The following is a 15,192-nucleotide window of genomic DNA, read 5'->3' as shown; positions in this document are numbered from 1 at the left end:
GAAATACAACGCAAGCAACCGTACGATTACCTCCACTTATCCGGCCCGGTCCTCTCGAATGCGTTACAAATACAGCTGCAGAACGAGCGATGTGTCCTGCGTACGTACATAGGATTAATATCCCTGCTAACTTTGACATACATTGCGGCGGCCAAGGAAGACTCCTTTATCCTCCGCCGAGATCTTGGACTTTACATTTTATGGAGATTTCTTTCACAAAGTCACCTCGAGGTCAATACTATGCAAACGCTGTAACCGCGCCTGATCCCTGCAAATTACAAAGACGCGCCAGCCTTTGTACCGCATTCGGGACGCGTCGTCCGTGCCCGCCTTCCGCGCTTACCCTTCAAACGAACGGATATTGTCTTTCAGATTGTTTGATAGTGATAATAATAATAGTGATCGGGCGCTAAATATTGTATAATTAAATAATCATATACAAATATTGTTTATATATATATATATACATATACATATATATTAAAATTAAAAAGTTAATTTTTGATATTGATACATGATTCTGACACAACAAATGGAGATTGGAAAATCAATATAAGTATTGTTTGTTTTAATTTATTTACCGTATTTGCTCGATTATAAGACGACCCCCCCCCCCCCCGGAATCAAAATATTAATTTAGGAGAAAAAAAAGAGCCTGAATATAAGAAAACCCTATAGGAAAGGTTTTACTAGTAAATATTAATTCATGTAAACTAGTTTTTCATATTTAATAAAAGCTATGATTGAGAAAAATATATTTTGTTTTAGTTCCTTTTATTTGCCAACCTGCCCCCCCCCCCCTAGGTATGCACATCTGCCCCCAGGCTTGCCACACTGCCCCCATATGCCCCTCTGCCCCATGATATGCCTTTTAACCCCCTATATGCCACTCTAAAAGGCATATCATGGGGCAGAGTGGCATATAGGGGGTATACATAGATAGATAGATCTAACAACAACCAATAAACAGCTAGTGCCTGTAATAATGGAACGTACCGCTCCCTTCAGGAGCGTCGGTGTTGCGCCTTTATTCTTACCATTGCTTTGGCCTCATCTTCCGGTCTCTACTGTTTCTCTACTCTTTCTTGCTGGAACCGAAGATCCCGAAGACCGAAAACTCAAACTGCACATCCACTAAACGTCGCAACCGGAACAGGAGAACCTCCAGAAGAGCGCTTCAAGCGGGAAAAATGGAAAGATATACGGTGAAACGGGCCCGAAAGCAGACGTCAGGTTATATACAACAGTACAGATGCACGATCAGACAACATATAAAGATCAAATAATAACACACACCGAAATAAAGGCAATAATCATCTCGCCACATGATGGAAAACACAAATCCCCCTCGAAAAAACAAGGGTACGGGAGGGAGGGAATAATACTCGCTTTTTTTATTTAATTTAATAAAATCAAGACTTTACGTCATGTAATAGTAAAATCTGGTAATTTGGTTAAGACACGGAGGCTTCATATTATGCTGGTTCAAAGCTCATGAACTGCACGTAAAGCCAAGTGCTGAACGGGTCGAAAATAGACATTACGGAATGTAGACTCAGATGACCAGTCGGCCACCTTCGTGATATCCTCCAAGCGACACCCTAAGGAGGAAGCTTTAGAAGCCATAGCACCTCAGACAGAATGAGGCGCAAAAACGGTCAACATCGATAGCCGCCTGGGCTGGTAGCCACGTGACCCAGCGAGCAAGAGAAACAGTAGAGACCGGAAGATGAGGCCAAGGCAATGGTAAGAATAAAGGCGCAACACCGACGCTCCTGAAGGGAGCAGTACGTTCCTCATAAGCACGGAGGCACCGCACCGGACAAAGCCGGGGCCGATCGGGGAAAAGCCGGATCAAAAACCAATGAAATAGAAGTCTGGGTACGGCGAGAAATACATAGCAAACCGCACACCCTCCGGTACAAAAGAAGGAGCGGTAAAATCCAAAGCTCCGACATCAGAAAACCGTTTGCAAGATATCAGACAAAGTAAGGTGACCAATTTAGCCGACAACTGCTTCAAAGAGAAGTCCTCATTAGGACCCCCACCGATCCAAGAAATCCAAGACCAAATTGACATCCCAGAAGCAAGCATAGCGCAAAGCAGGAGGGCGAGAAAAACAAATACCCTTAAGAAGTCGACAGACAAGAGGATGACGACCAATGGGAACACCCTCGAAAAACACATGGCCAGGCAAAATGGCCGATCTATATACGTTGGCTGTACGATAAGCTTTCCCTTCTTCAAACAGCATAGTAAAGAACTCGAGGACCAGATACGGGATCCGCGTGCCTTCCCATGCACCACTTAGACCAGGAATCCCACGCAGAGCGAGAAGCTCTTGGGGTACCAGGCGCCCAGGCATTCGCCATAAGACGGAGAGTCGATTGCGGAACTCCAGGGAAAGACCATGGTCCCCGGAAAGCAGCCAAACCATCAAACAAAGTGTGCCCCGAACACACCAAACCGTGCAAGTTCCCCTCCGGACGGTCCGGGAGCATCCGAGGCATGTCCACGGACATCTCAAACAAACCGAGGGAACCGCGCTCGAGACTGCCAAAACGGGGTGATCAATCCGAGATGCGTCCCCTGGGCTCCGGAGCTGGAGAAGGGTTCTGGCAATCGTATTGAATGGCGGGAAGGCATAACGCCTGCCCTGGGACCAATCTCGGAGAAAGGCATCCGTAGCTAGGGCGTCCGGATCCGGTCTCCAACTGATGAACCGAGGCAGCTGAGCGACCCCAAAGGTCGTTTATCCGATAGAACGCATCCGGATGAAGACGCCAATCGCTCGCACCTCAGAGATATCTGGAGTTCCAATCTGCCGTGGTATCGGGAGAGGCCGGGAATATCTCCGGCCCACTAAAGAGATGTCGTTGCGAAGGCAATAGGTCCAAAAATCCCGTGCCAGGACTGCCAAGGCTCTCGATGGTTGATGTAACGAACCGCTGTGATGTTGTCCATCCCGGGCAGGATAGAACAATCAAAGCTTGATTGGGAGATAGATAGGCTGCGAACCGCCAACAAAGCCGCCAGCAATTCCAAGATTCGTCTGGAGACCATCGCCCACCTGTAGAGACGTTCCCGCAGCGCGCGCCCCAACCGCGTAAGCTTGCGTCTGACTCTATGATCCAGTCCGGTACTGCTCCGCATATCGCTCTCCCGTTCCACGCTTCCATATGCAGAAGCCACCACGTCAATTCCTCCTTGGCCTCCGCATCCAGAGCTATCTTGGTCTCGAAAGAGAGGCCTTGCCTCAGATGAGCCGTCTTCACTCGTCGTAGCGCTCTGCAATGTAGCGGCCCTGGGAGGATGGCCTGAATGGAAGAGGAGAGAAGTCCCAAGCATGCGAGCTAGATGGCGCAGAGAAATCAGTGGGAAAACGTAGAATCCTCCAAATCTCTTTCTGGACAGCCACGACCTTCAGAAGAGGGAGATGTAACGTCTGTAGAACCGCATGGACACGAAATCCCAGGAACTCGATGGATTGAGAAGGATCCAGGATGGATTTCTCCCAATTGATTAGAAAGCCCAGGTTTTGTAGTAAGGATACCGTCCAACCGAGATGAATCTCGAGAAGTGCCTCTGACCGAGACACGACGAGGACATCGTCGAGGTAGATGATGAGACGCACACACCCCCGACTTCGTAGGAACGATACCACCGGTTTTAGAACCTCGGTAAAACACCATGGGGCGGATGATAGGCCGAACAGGAGGGCAAGTGAACCTCCGCCTCTTCCCGTGCCGTGCGAACTGAAGATAATCCCTGTCCTCGAGGGCTATGGGAATTGAAAAACAAGCATCCTTGACATCCAACTTGACCATCCAATCGAAGACAATGGATACCTTCCATCTTGAAGTGATGATACACTAGGAAGGAATTCACCGCCTTTCTTTGGAATCTCCTGAATGGCCCCTTTTGCCATCATTTCTGCCACCTCCGCAGAGATCATTTCTTGATCTTTTGCTGGAAACACGAAAGGTCTCGCGGGAGCCACCTGAAAAGGAATGGTTACCCATTCCAAACGATAAGCCCGTACAGTTTCGAGCACCCAAAACATCTCGAGTCCCAACATGCCAAACCGGAGCTAAAGGCTGAAACCAGGTACTCACCGTAGGGTCTCTTGCCAGGAAAAGTTCCTCTGGAATCGCGACACTGCCATGGTCGCCCTCTGGAAGGGAAGAACGGAGTAGACTTGGGTTCCGCATATGCCGCTCTACTGGTGAAGGAGCCTCGATGCTGGCGGAATGACCCGCGAAATCCACGGCCGGACAGACGGCCCCTCCAAAAACCTTAGGCGTAAAAACACGCTTCATTGAGCTCTGTGAAAGTCTTCACAAAGGACCCCAGATTCTTAATAAAAGAATCACCAAACAACAGGCCTTTGGCCGAGGGGCCAGGTTCATTATCAGCCATGTTGACCAGCTTAGGCTCAATCTTGAGGAGGACGGCCTTCCTCCGTTCAATAGCTAGGGAGGAATTAGCGTTCCCCGCAAGGCAGATCAAACGCTGAATCCACCCTAAAGCAGTCTCAAAATCTAGAGGTTGATCGCTCAATTGAACGGCCTCCAACATCTCGTATCATTTGGTGACAGGACCCAGTGAACCCAAAACTCTGTCTTGGCAATTCTTTAGAGAAAATTCAAGACCCTTCCTGGATTTCCACCCAGTCTTGCCCAGAAACCAAACACACAATCTGTGGCTCTACCTCAGGAGTCTTACAAACCCCCATCGGGAACTAGCGGCCGTGGACGTTCGGCTCTCAAGTTGTTCCTGGCCTCCTTAGATAAAGGAGTCCTAACACGAGACGCCACATAATTGGCGATATGTACAGGGGGCTCCCACTCCGCAGAACGACGATGACGGAGATCAGCTAGATCAAATAGTGGCAAACCTAGAGGATCCAGAAGACGACCCTGAAACTGTACACCTTTAACACCCGAGGCCTGTTTACTATCGGTCACTTTAGGAAGTGCATCCAGAATTTTAGGGGAAACATCAGACCCATCCGAGTCCGCACCCTCCACAGGATCCTTCTAGGAATCCATAGATTGAACATCCTCACCATCGCTGGCCTCTGATTCAGAGGACTCAACTAGGGCACGCGCCCTTTTCCATTTCCTGACCGATTTAGCCCGATCAGAGTGCATACGCGCCATCTGCGACCAGTCTGGGGACCGTCCGCAATAACAGGGGGAACCCTGACGTCATGCAGCGAGGGAGATAAACGCTTGGTTTTAGCAGAGGCCTTCCGCCCTGCTGACCTAGATTCGGAATGACCGGCGGTACTAACTCCAGGCTGAACCAGGCCGGGACCTTGAGCCTGAGCAACAGACTGTGAAATGGACGATGACATAGCCCCCACAGCTTGAACTAAAGCTTGATTGATAGACCTGGACATAGTAATGTCCATCATTAATTGGAATTCCTCAGAGGAAACCAAAATTATCATCCCTAACTAAATCTCTAGCAGGGACAGAAGAGGGGAAACATTAGCCCCAGCAGCGAGATCATTACCAAAATTCTGCATGACCAGCAGTAAGAAATATTAATACCTGCAAGGAACAATTAAGGGTGAAATAACCCTTAAAAGGAACAGAAAAAAACAGAGTAGAGGCAGAGCAGAAAACACAAGAACCGCTGTGACCAAAAAACCGCGAAAACGCCCATAAAAATGGCCGCCGCGTACAGAGAAAAAAACGGTTACGACCGGCAATAATGAGGACACCTAAAACGAGCCGCAAAGGACCCGCCGTAAGACAAAAAAGATGGCCGCCGCATGCGCGGCCGCCTCAGAGGCCGCAAAAACAACAAGGGCGCGACGGTATAGAAGAGAACCCCACAAACGGGTAGAAAGCAGCATCAGCACCTCCAGAGAGACGCCGGTAAGTGAAACACGGGCAAATAAGGCAAAATGAACACACAGAAGAGGGATAAATACACAACAATCCCCACAGAACGGAAAAAATACAGATAGAGAGAGAAAAAAAATATCTAGAGAAAATAAGACATAGAAATAATATGTACTGAAATATACTAAAAGACACAAAACAAGGAGCTGAAAAGAAAGCAAGGAAATATCCAAAACAATATAAGGAGAACAAATATCCAGTACAATATACGGAGAGCAAATAATTGGACTTAGCTGTCTGAGGGAGCAGCAAAGAAAGAGGAGCATTATGGGAATAGGCGTGATGTTATTACAGGCACTAGCTGCTTATTGGTTGTTATTTGTTTTCCTTGTTTTAGATCTCTTTGCTGCTGTTGGGAATAAAGGAAGAGAACAGCATAATACGAAGCCTCCGTGTCTTAAGAAAATCACAAAAACCCTCCCCCACCCCCTTACCTGAACTGCAGATCTCTCACTCGCAGACTTCTGCGGGGGGCCCGGCTGTGCGAGCGACTTCTCTGGCCCCACCCCCCAGAGGAAGGAGGGGGGAGGCAGAGTTATGTGAGGACTGTGCTAGCTTCCTGTTCTCCTGCTGCTAATAGCAGAGGCGCTGCTCGCGACCAAAGCCCAGTAAGCAGCATGGCAACCTAATCGAGGTCTGATTAGAAGACGACGTCGATTATAAGACGAGTGGTCTTTTTCCAAGCATTTGCTCTGGAAAAAACCTCGTCTTAGAATCGAGCAAATACGGTATATTGCACATTATATTTACTGTCACTCTTACAATTATAGGCGCAACACTTTATTACATCTTTTCATATTGTTTGGCCTACAGATACCAATAATTTACGCACCATGACACGAGGGATCCTTCTTCGGGTTGGGTCTTTTCCACCGGGCTAAAATCGCGAGCGTTTCTCATACAGACCCAGAAGTGCAGCGATTCGCTCTGCCCCGTACAAGGCGCCATATTTGTTGATCACCTAAATAAGCAAACAAACAAAAGCTGCACACAACGCTTGTTGACTTTTCAAGGTCCTCCTTAAGGTGAACACATCAGATTTGGAATGGATCACTGTTATGGTTTGCTAGGGCTGCAACTATATCGCCCATAAACAGGAGAGAATTTCAAGGGGAGCAGCTTAGGGGGTTCGAGGAAACATTGGCTATATCTCGGCAGATTTACTACTGTCGCCTTTGTAAACAACTTGGAAACTCGGGAAACAGGTTGTCCTTGGCTGGTGTCAGTAATGGACTGTGCTGTCCATACGAGAGCCCAATGCGTACAGGGGAAAGCGGCGAGGAGCTGCTGCGTCAAAGAGACGATAAAAGCCGGTCTGGGGAACGGCCACTGAAACGTTGGTCTTCAAAGAAACTTCGCACAGGAAAAGAACGTCACAAAACATTCTATTCCTGCCACACTGTGACCGACGACCAGAGAAACATTAAAGAGACCGTATTCTAGCGAGGGCTTCGCCTTGTAGAACAACAGCATGAAGTTAATGGCAAAAGCAACAAACAGGGCCAGAAATCTGAGATTGCAGAAAGGCCGGGCCAGGTAGTTCGGAAATAAAGAATAAAGGGTCAGACATTACGTTTCTGGCGTTCTATTGTACGCGCCGGAATTAACCGCCTGCGATATATATTTGATTACTAAACCGTAGCAGATCACACGAAATCGGACATACGTGGCTTTATGGGGGCAATTGGAATAGTACGAGACATATATGTTGGCCACGTCTACCCAAACTGGGCTGCTAATCACAAATACCAATGAAATGTAATGGGAGAAATGGGCCGTCGTCTGGATTAGGCAGGGGGTCACAAAGCGAGGGGCTCTGTCTTCTGAGGATCGGTAGTCGTGGAGCTCAGATAAAGCTCAGAGGCAGATGTTCCGCTGGGCTCGTCCTTTCATTCTTTACTCTGAATCAGCTTTGGACGCTCAAAGCCACGCGGGCAAGACTCGCAAGACGCATTTCTACATTTTAGATAGTAAACGTTATGGTCGGGGTAAGGTCCCATCATTCGACACCAGGACCAACGTTTGCAATCTTGTTTCCTCTAAATGAATGGCAACTAGAAACGGGCTCATGAAAGTGCCCTGTACGGAAGAAGACAAACGCTAAAGCGTCACCTGAGATAAAGGAGGCGTTTCGGCTTCCGTGCAGGAATTGATCGGAAATGAATCTGAAAACGTCACGTGAGCTTGAGGTGGGGGGGGGACGGATAAAAGTCCCCGGATGTGTAGACTATTATTGAACTTCACGACAGTTTTGGCTTGGCCTGAGCCAGCAGGGAACTCGCCGGGACAGATTCTTACGACGCAGACGTTGGATTTGAACCTTTAGTGAAACTGTGCAAAGTCACTCTTTGAAGTTGATAAAAAGGCTTGGTAGCCGGGACCCATCCAAGCGCAAAGCACAGCGTGTAGGCACTTGCTGTGATGTTGGAGCCCCATTTAGAGGGTTGTCAGTGGTGGGCAAAGCCTGAGTTACACCTCAAAATAATGCTTCATTAACGCTCAGAATTTTAGGAATGGACTACACAAAAGTGAAGCACAACAAAGAACCAGGCCCAGCTGGCAGCTGTCTCGCCTGATGAAGAATATTCTCAGAATCTCTTACCAGCATCTCAGTTTGCTAGATCTCCAAGCCGGCCAGGAAGTTGGCCATTCATGCTTCCGGCTCCTCTTTCTTCTGGCTGCGTCTTCTCTTCTCAATTTGACCCTCCTTGCTTTCAAGGAATTCAGACTCTTCCTCTGCCTTAGCTTTGTCCATTTTCTCGCCGTCTTCCATGCTGAGAAAATAATTGGACGATTAGGTGCTGATGGACAGAGTACAATGGCTTTGGCTAACAGGTGGACCCAAGCTGGTCAAACACATTACTACCTATTGTAGTCATCCGTGCCAAGGCGTCGTTAAGTCGCGCAAAACGTAATACAGGCAGAAGTGCCGATATAATTCAGAGACCGGATAGCCAACAGATGGCTTCCCAGGCGTTAGTGAAGCAGATGTCCCACTATTACACGTCGTGCCAGCGTTACACGGTATAATATTGTTCTGCGCCTCAATACAACAGATTGAAAAGCCTTCCTGTTCCGGCTTTTCATTAACGTGTTAAGGACGCTCAAAAGCGATAAAGCTAAATGGATTCATTGCAAGAATTATGCTTTTTACAGAATCTAAGTATAATCTGACTTAGACTGTAAGCTCCTCAGGCCAGGGACCTCCTTCCCTAATGTATCCATCCCCAGTGTACCCCAGTGTACTTGGCCACAGAATCCACTACATAACGGCACCTGGCCCGTATTGCGCTCTTAACTAAAAAGTGCTGCGTTGCTTATTTTCCATCAGCTCTTTCTGTTCCTGGAAGTACTCTGGGAGACGGATGCTTTGATAGCAAGTTCATGAAGTTCAAAGCGTGTTGGTCCGTTTAATGTAATTCTCCTTTATCTAATTCGTAATCAGCATTCAGAGCAAACAACAGAAACGCACTCAGCCTTCTCGGATTCGGCCTTCAGGTCGTCCTCTTGCTCTTTGGCAATTTCTGCTGCCCGCAATCACAAGGTAGGGACTTCTTCACTAGAGACAGATCGGCGCCGTTACATTTCCACACAAACTATTCAATTAGCATTGCTGCCGGCCCATCTTCAACATCTCTGACTAGCGTTGGCCGGGGCTCGAGGATTTTCCCACCAAATCTAAGCTGGAGAAGGATTGTGAGATACCTAAGCACTGGTGTGCACAGATATGCCACATCACGTGGGGACATTATATACACATATACCTATACATATACATGGCCACACGCATATATATATAAACACAATAACCTTCAAATTACACCCAAACCCAACATGTGACTATTTGAACACCGTTTTATTACTTGGGATTATGTTCCTGATGAAATAGTTGTTGGGAATGTAGAGAAAAGATTGGTGGAAAGACGTGTCAACGATGACAACGGGGAAAGGGGAACAGCGCAGGAACCGAGGATCAAACGATACACCCGCAAACGAGGATATAGAGAAGGAGCTCACAGACGTAAACACAAACACTCAAAGAATCTAAGAGAACGACACAGAACGACGCGGAGATCTGTATTCCACAATTATTCTATTTCACAAACACGAGTAACGCACAAACACTCGGCTGTTCCCACATCCCAAGTGACGTCGTGCTAATCGGGCGAGGGATTCCCGCCTCAGACCTTGGCGGCTAACGAGGGACTCTGCGATGGGGCAGCCGGCATGTAACTGACTGCTAATTAACATCCCGCGGAACGAGCTAATGAGCTCCTCTGGCTGCAGGGCAACTCTGCGACATATATTTCCACGCCGGGGGATTGTGGTGGGATTGGTGCGCTTTATCTGATGGAAACGCGTCCCTAAACGAGTGACACTAACAGCAGAGCCGTCTCTGTGACTCAGACCCAATGGCACGACGTATGAAAGGAATCATTAACCCCCCTTTCAAGAAAACCTCCCTGTACGCGGGTTACGGCGTTTCGGGCAAACGTCCCCGTATCATTCCTCGCTATCATACCAAGTACAATTGGGATAAACGTGTCTCCCGATTAAAACCGGCACGGCAAGGAATGGGTCGTTTCTCGTACACGGGATTCGTTATCATGGAAACGCAATCCGCAGATCCGCACCGCACAGCCGGCTCCGCGTGCTCCTTAGTATGTTCAGTGTTATACCAAGCGGATTCCCCGGGGCTGCGTGGCCTGCCCTGATCCGACTCCCATTACGAGGTTCTGTATTCTATCAGATGAACTTCATACAGTGAAGGGGGGACACTCTAGATTTTCCTCCTCATCTAGAGGAACACGCGTGTGACTTGGAAATGACGTAACAGGGTAAGCGTTATATCTGCATTTCCATGGTAACAGGAGCCCATGCTTTGTAATGTTTCATAACGCTACCATTAAAAATGTCAAACTCACAAATAACAGATTTTAAGAGACAAAATGTAGTGCCCCTCACTGAAGAACATCAGAAGTGATCTGGTCATGATAAATACAAGAAAAGCCAGTAAGAACCGAACCTCAGATCTAATTGATTTGCCAATCGTCCACCAGACAAGGATCCATGTCGGCATTTTACCTTTTACCCGATTAACTACTACAAGACTTTCCAATGCAGATTCCGGAGGGAGACGTGAATCCCATCGATCGAACTGCCCAACAAAATCCCTGGGGGCCGATTACTCTGAGCCCCTCATAAAAGAGGAGACGCTGAAGGAATGACCTGCAGTGGACTAATGGGGCCGGAGTCAATGAACCTTATAAAGTTTTGCTGCCAAAAAAACACATGAGCACAGCCACGTGCCACGTTCCTACATGGACAGCAGCAGGGAAACCACAGGAGGGGGGGTACCAACCATCAACCTGCAACAAGAAGAAGCAAGCAGCAAGTAAGGCCACTGCAACCCTAGCAGCACCCCACACATACACCTAACTCTATCTATCTATCTATCTAGCTATCTGTCACTCCATTCCATGGAAGTGTCCTCGTTTTGGAAGAGGCATCTTTTGAAGTGGCGAGTTAAAACAGGAGTTAAACAACAGGAGGGCAACCACAGGAGGGGGGCACCCAGCAAGTAAGGCACCCAGCAACCCTAGCAGCATTCCCCCCACCCCACAACCCACACAGGTAAGCCTACACCCTCCGATACGTTCCCAATACCTGCGTGTCCGTCTCAACACCCACCCCTCACCTACCTCCACTAACCTCCCGTCTATCGCAAATCACCTCACATTGCCCGTAGCTCAACTCCTCTAAAACCCACACTCCCGGTAATCCCACCATCCGCCCCCGCCACACATCATTCTATCATCTCCATTACCGTTGTTGTTGTTGGTAACCACTCCACCATCCCATCAGCAGTCCACGTTCACTTCACCTCCTCACATTCACCCTCTGCTCACACCTTCATTCCTCACATCCAGTCACTCTCCTACCTTCCACCAATTCAATCCACCCTCAACACTGCACCTAGATTATTTCATCCCTGCCCCCGTTCCCTCAGACTTACTCACTTACCGCGGAAACGGGGGACGCCTCTCCTGAGCCAAAAGCCTCCCGGGAGCCATTGAGTAAATCTGCTGAACCTTCAGAGCGGCAGCGCAGATATCTGGGAGAGGTAAATCATTCAGACACACGCAAGGCGTTCGTTCTCAGTCACTTCTCAATTTATTCATTGTCGCGAGCGGTGTAAATACTATTTCAGGTGGACTGCTACAAAACCATTCACAAAGGGAAATGTCACACTCAGCATATAGCGGGTGCGACTGATCCACATCAAACAAACACAGACCAAGGTAAAAAGTTCTCATTTACACAGAGTTAATGTCTTCCCAGCATCCAGACAGGTAAACATATGTTGTTATCTCGTTACGTAAGTATGAGAAAGAAATCATTAACAAGACTCATCTACGTTGGCAAAAGCGTCTACAACAACAAGTATATGTAATATAAAATGGTGTCCATTTAAATTACATATTTACATTCCGCCTCGTACTCAACCGTCAACAACACAACCCCTCTCTGACAACCCACCTGCTCAAGGAAGCGTCCAACATTCCTTCCCAGTACTACCGACCATCATAATCCTCATCAAGCCATCAATCAACAGCTTCGACACATCATCGGAAGCACATCAACTCGTCCCCATCCAAGCCGTCCTCTCCTATTCTCTCACTTCCCCCCTCCGACTGGATTGCAAGCCGACAAGAGCAGAGCCCTTTGCGGCACTTGGTTATTGTATGTATGTCTGTATGTATTTCTACATTGCTTTTCTGACCACAACAGCTCTACAGAACCTGCAAGCACACAATCAATCAATCAATAAAATATTAACAGCTAACTAACCAACTGTGAATCTTTCTTACTGTGTGTCTGCCTGACCATTGGTGTCTGTCTGTCTGTCTGGGTATATATAATAAAAGTGTCTGCCTGTCAGTCACAATACATATGTCAGTCAGCATCTACATTACATTACAATTACATTAATTTATAAAGCGCCGGCCGATTCCGCAGCGCTGTTTGTTACATTCATTAGAACAATTTATAAACAAACACAATAACAACACATACAATACCACACCGGTGCAAAGGAGAAGAGGGCCCTGCTCTCGGGAGCTTACAATCTAGCCGGTGGTTGAGGGGAGTGAGACGATAGGAGAGGACAGCTCGGGTGAGGATGAGTTGATCTGCTTCTAATGCGTTGAAGCCGTTGGTTCCGACGGCTGTAATTAGGATGATGATGGTTGGGAGTAGTGTCAAGCAACGTTGTACGCTTCCCTCAACAAGTGGCTTTTCAGAGAGCTTTTGAAAAGTTGTGTACGAGGCAGAAAGTCTGACTCAACGGGGAAGGGGATTCCACAGGAGGGGAGCGGCACGGGTGACATCCTGAATACGGGAGTGGGAAGACGAGTTAACTACCAGGATCTCTTACTATGCATCTTCCTCAACATACCCAGACACACACACGCGCACACACACACACACATGCACATATTCCTCGAATCCATCAACTGTTTCCAGGTAGCAAATTATCTATCTATCAATCAATCAACGTGGCTGCCTCTCTCCTGCTTATATCTCCATTACAGCTGGATAAATAAATAAATATTACAGCAGACCATTCAGCACCCTGGACAGTGGGACCTCCCCAGCTACAGCCGCCCAGTGCGCCAATAGCGTCCGCTGCTACATTACAACAAACACAATGAGTGCATCTCTGTATGTGTGTGCACCATGTCACTGCAGTCCGTTAACACCACACTACACTACACAACACATATCATGATATGACGACATTCATTAATAAATACAGTCAATGATCCAAATACAGCATATCATAAATGCTGACACATCGGCCACCAGATAGACAGACAGACATATATCACTTACATGTGATCACCTTCCCATCTTGAGCAGAGTCAAAGTCATAGAATATAACTAACTCTCACTTAGTTAGTTAGTTAGATCAACTAACTATTCAAGTTATACTCCAGCCCCCATACACACCTTCAAGACATGTGTGTTTGTTTGTTTTATCTGACCATACCTACCGTTTTCTATCCTAAAATGCACAAAGGAATTCCAAAATCTACATCTATTTGGTCACACAACCCATCCTCAGCTATGTCGCTGTATTATGTTCAATGAAAAGCATGAATCAAACAATCCCCTACCTTAAGGCTATATGGCCAAGTGGCCCGTCCCTTGAAGCTACTATTTCAAAGTCATACCTCCATATCTTCTCAGACTTGCTCTTGTTGTTGATCTCCTCTCAATTCTCCAAAGGCATCAATGATCACACCTGCTTTTGTTTGTTTGTTAGAACAAAACACACACAAAACAAATGAACATGAACATGGGATTGCCAATGAAAACACATCAACATACACACATGAACTATAGCAACCAATTTCATTTGATTGATTGATTGGGCCATTCCAAACATCGAGACATTAATATGACACAATAGCTAACAATGCAAGGTATGTTTATTTGTTTGTTTGTTTGTTATTTAGTTAGGACTGACTTACTTTTACTTCTTACTTACTTACACTAAACTATTGCTTTACTTACTACAGTGATGCAACCACTTGTAGCAATAACACTTTCTATATATAAAACAACAAACAAACAGCCTATAAAAAAAAAACATTTGGCCTTGCATCACCAATCTAGGAATTACCATATTTGCCCAATTTTAACACAACCCCCCCCCCCCCCCGAAATCAGAATATTAATCTAGGAACAAGAGATAAAGCAAAAATATAAGACAGACAAACCTATAGGAAACAAGTTTGACCAGAAAATGTTCATTCATGTAAACTATGCAAACTCTTTTGTTTTTAATAAAAACTATACCGTATTTGCTCCATTATAAGACAAGGGGGTTTTACCAGCGCAAATGCTCTGAAAAATACCCCTCAGCTTATAATCAGGGTCGTCTTATAATCAGAGCTCATATAGGTCTGATTATGAGACTAAACTCCAGATCACGATGCAGGGGACCTGGATCCTCCTGTGTTACCCCCCCCCCCCCCAAATTACCGTTGCTTCTGAGTCTCCGCTGCTTAGGCCGGCCAGCGTGTAGAGCTCTATGCAATTCACGTAGAAAACCTCTGCTCAATCATGTAGAGCTCTACACGCTGGCCGGACTAAGCACCGGGGGACTCAGAAACTCCGGTAAGTTTGGAAGAGGGAGGGAGCGTTAAATGGGGGGCATAAGGCATTTCTGGAGGCAGAGTGCTTTGTGGAATGCCTTTTAACCCCCATT

The 15,192-nt window shown here is 47.0% G+C and overlaps 1 pseudogene; it reads right to left on the bottom strand.

Moving 5' to 3' along the window:
- LOC149283226 (ryanodine receptor 3-like) overlaps nt 1-8,523 on the bottom strand; it is a 52,439-nt pseudogene extending 43,916 nt beyond the window's left edge.
- Between the last annotated feature and the right edge of the window lie 6,669 nt (nt 8,524-15,192).

This window comes from Sceloporus occidentalis, unplaced genomic scaffold (genome assembly GCF_023333645.1).
Source record: "Sceloporus occidentalis isolate IW3139 unplaced genomic scaffold, rSceOcc1.0.p SCAF_108, whole genome shotgun sequence".
NCBI classification, from domain to species: domain Eukaryota; kingdom Metazoa; phylum Chordata; class Lepidosauria; order Squamata; family Phrynosomatidae; genus Sceloporus; species Sceloporus occidentalis.
This window is presented reverse-complemented; position numbering and strand designations above follow the sequence as displayed.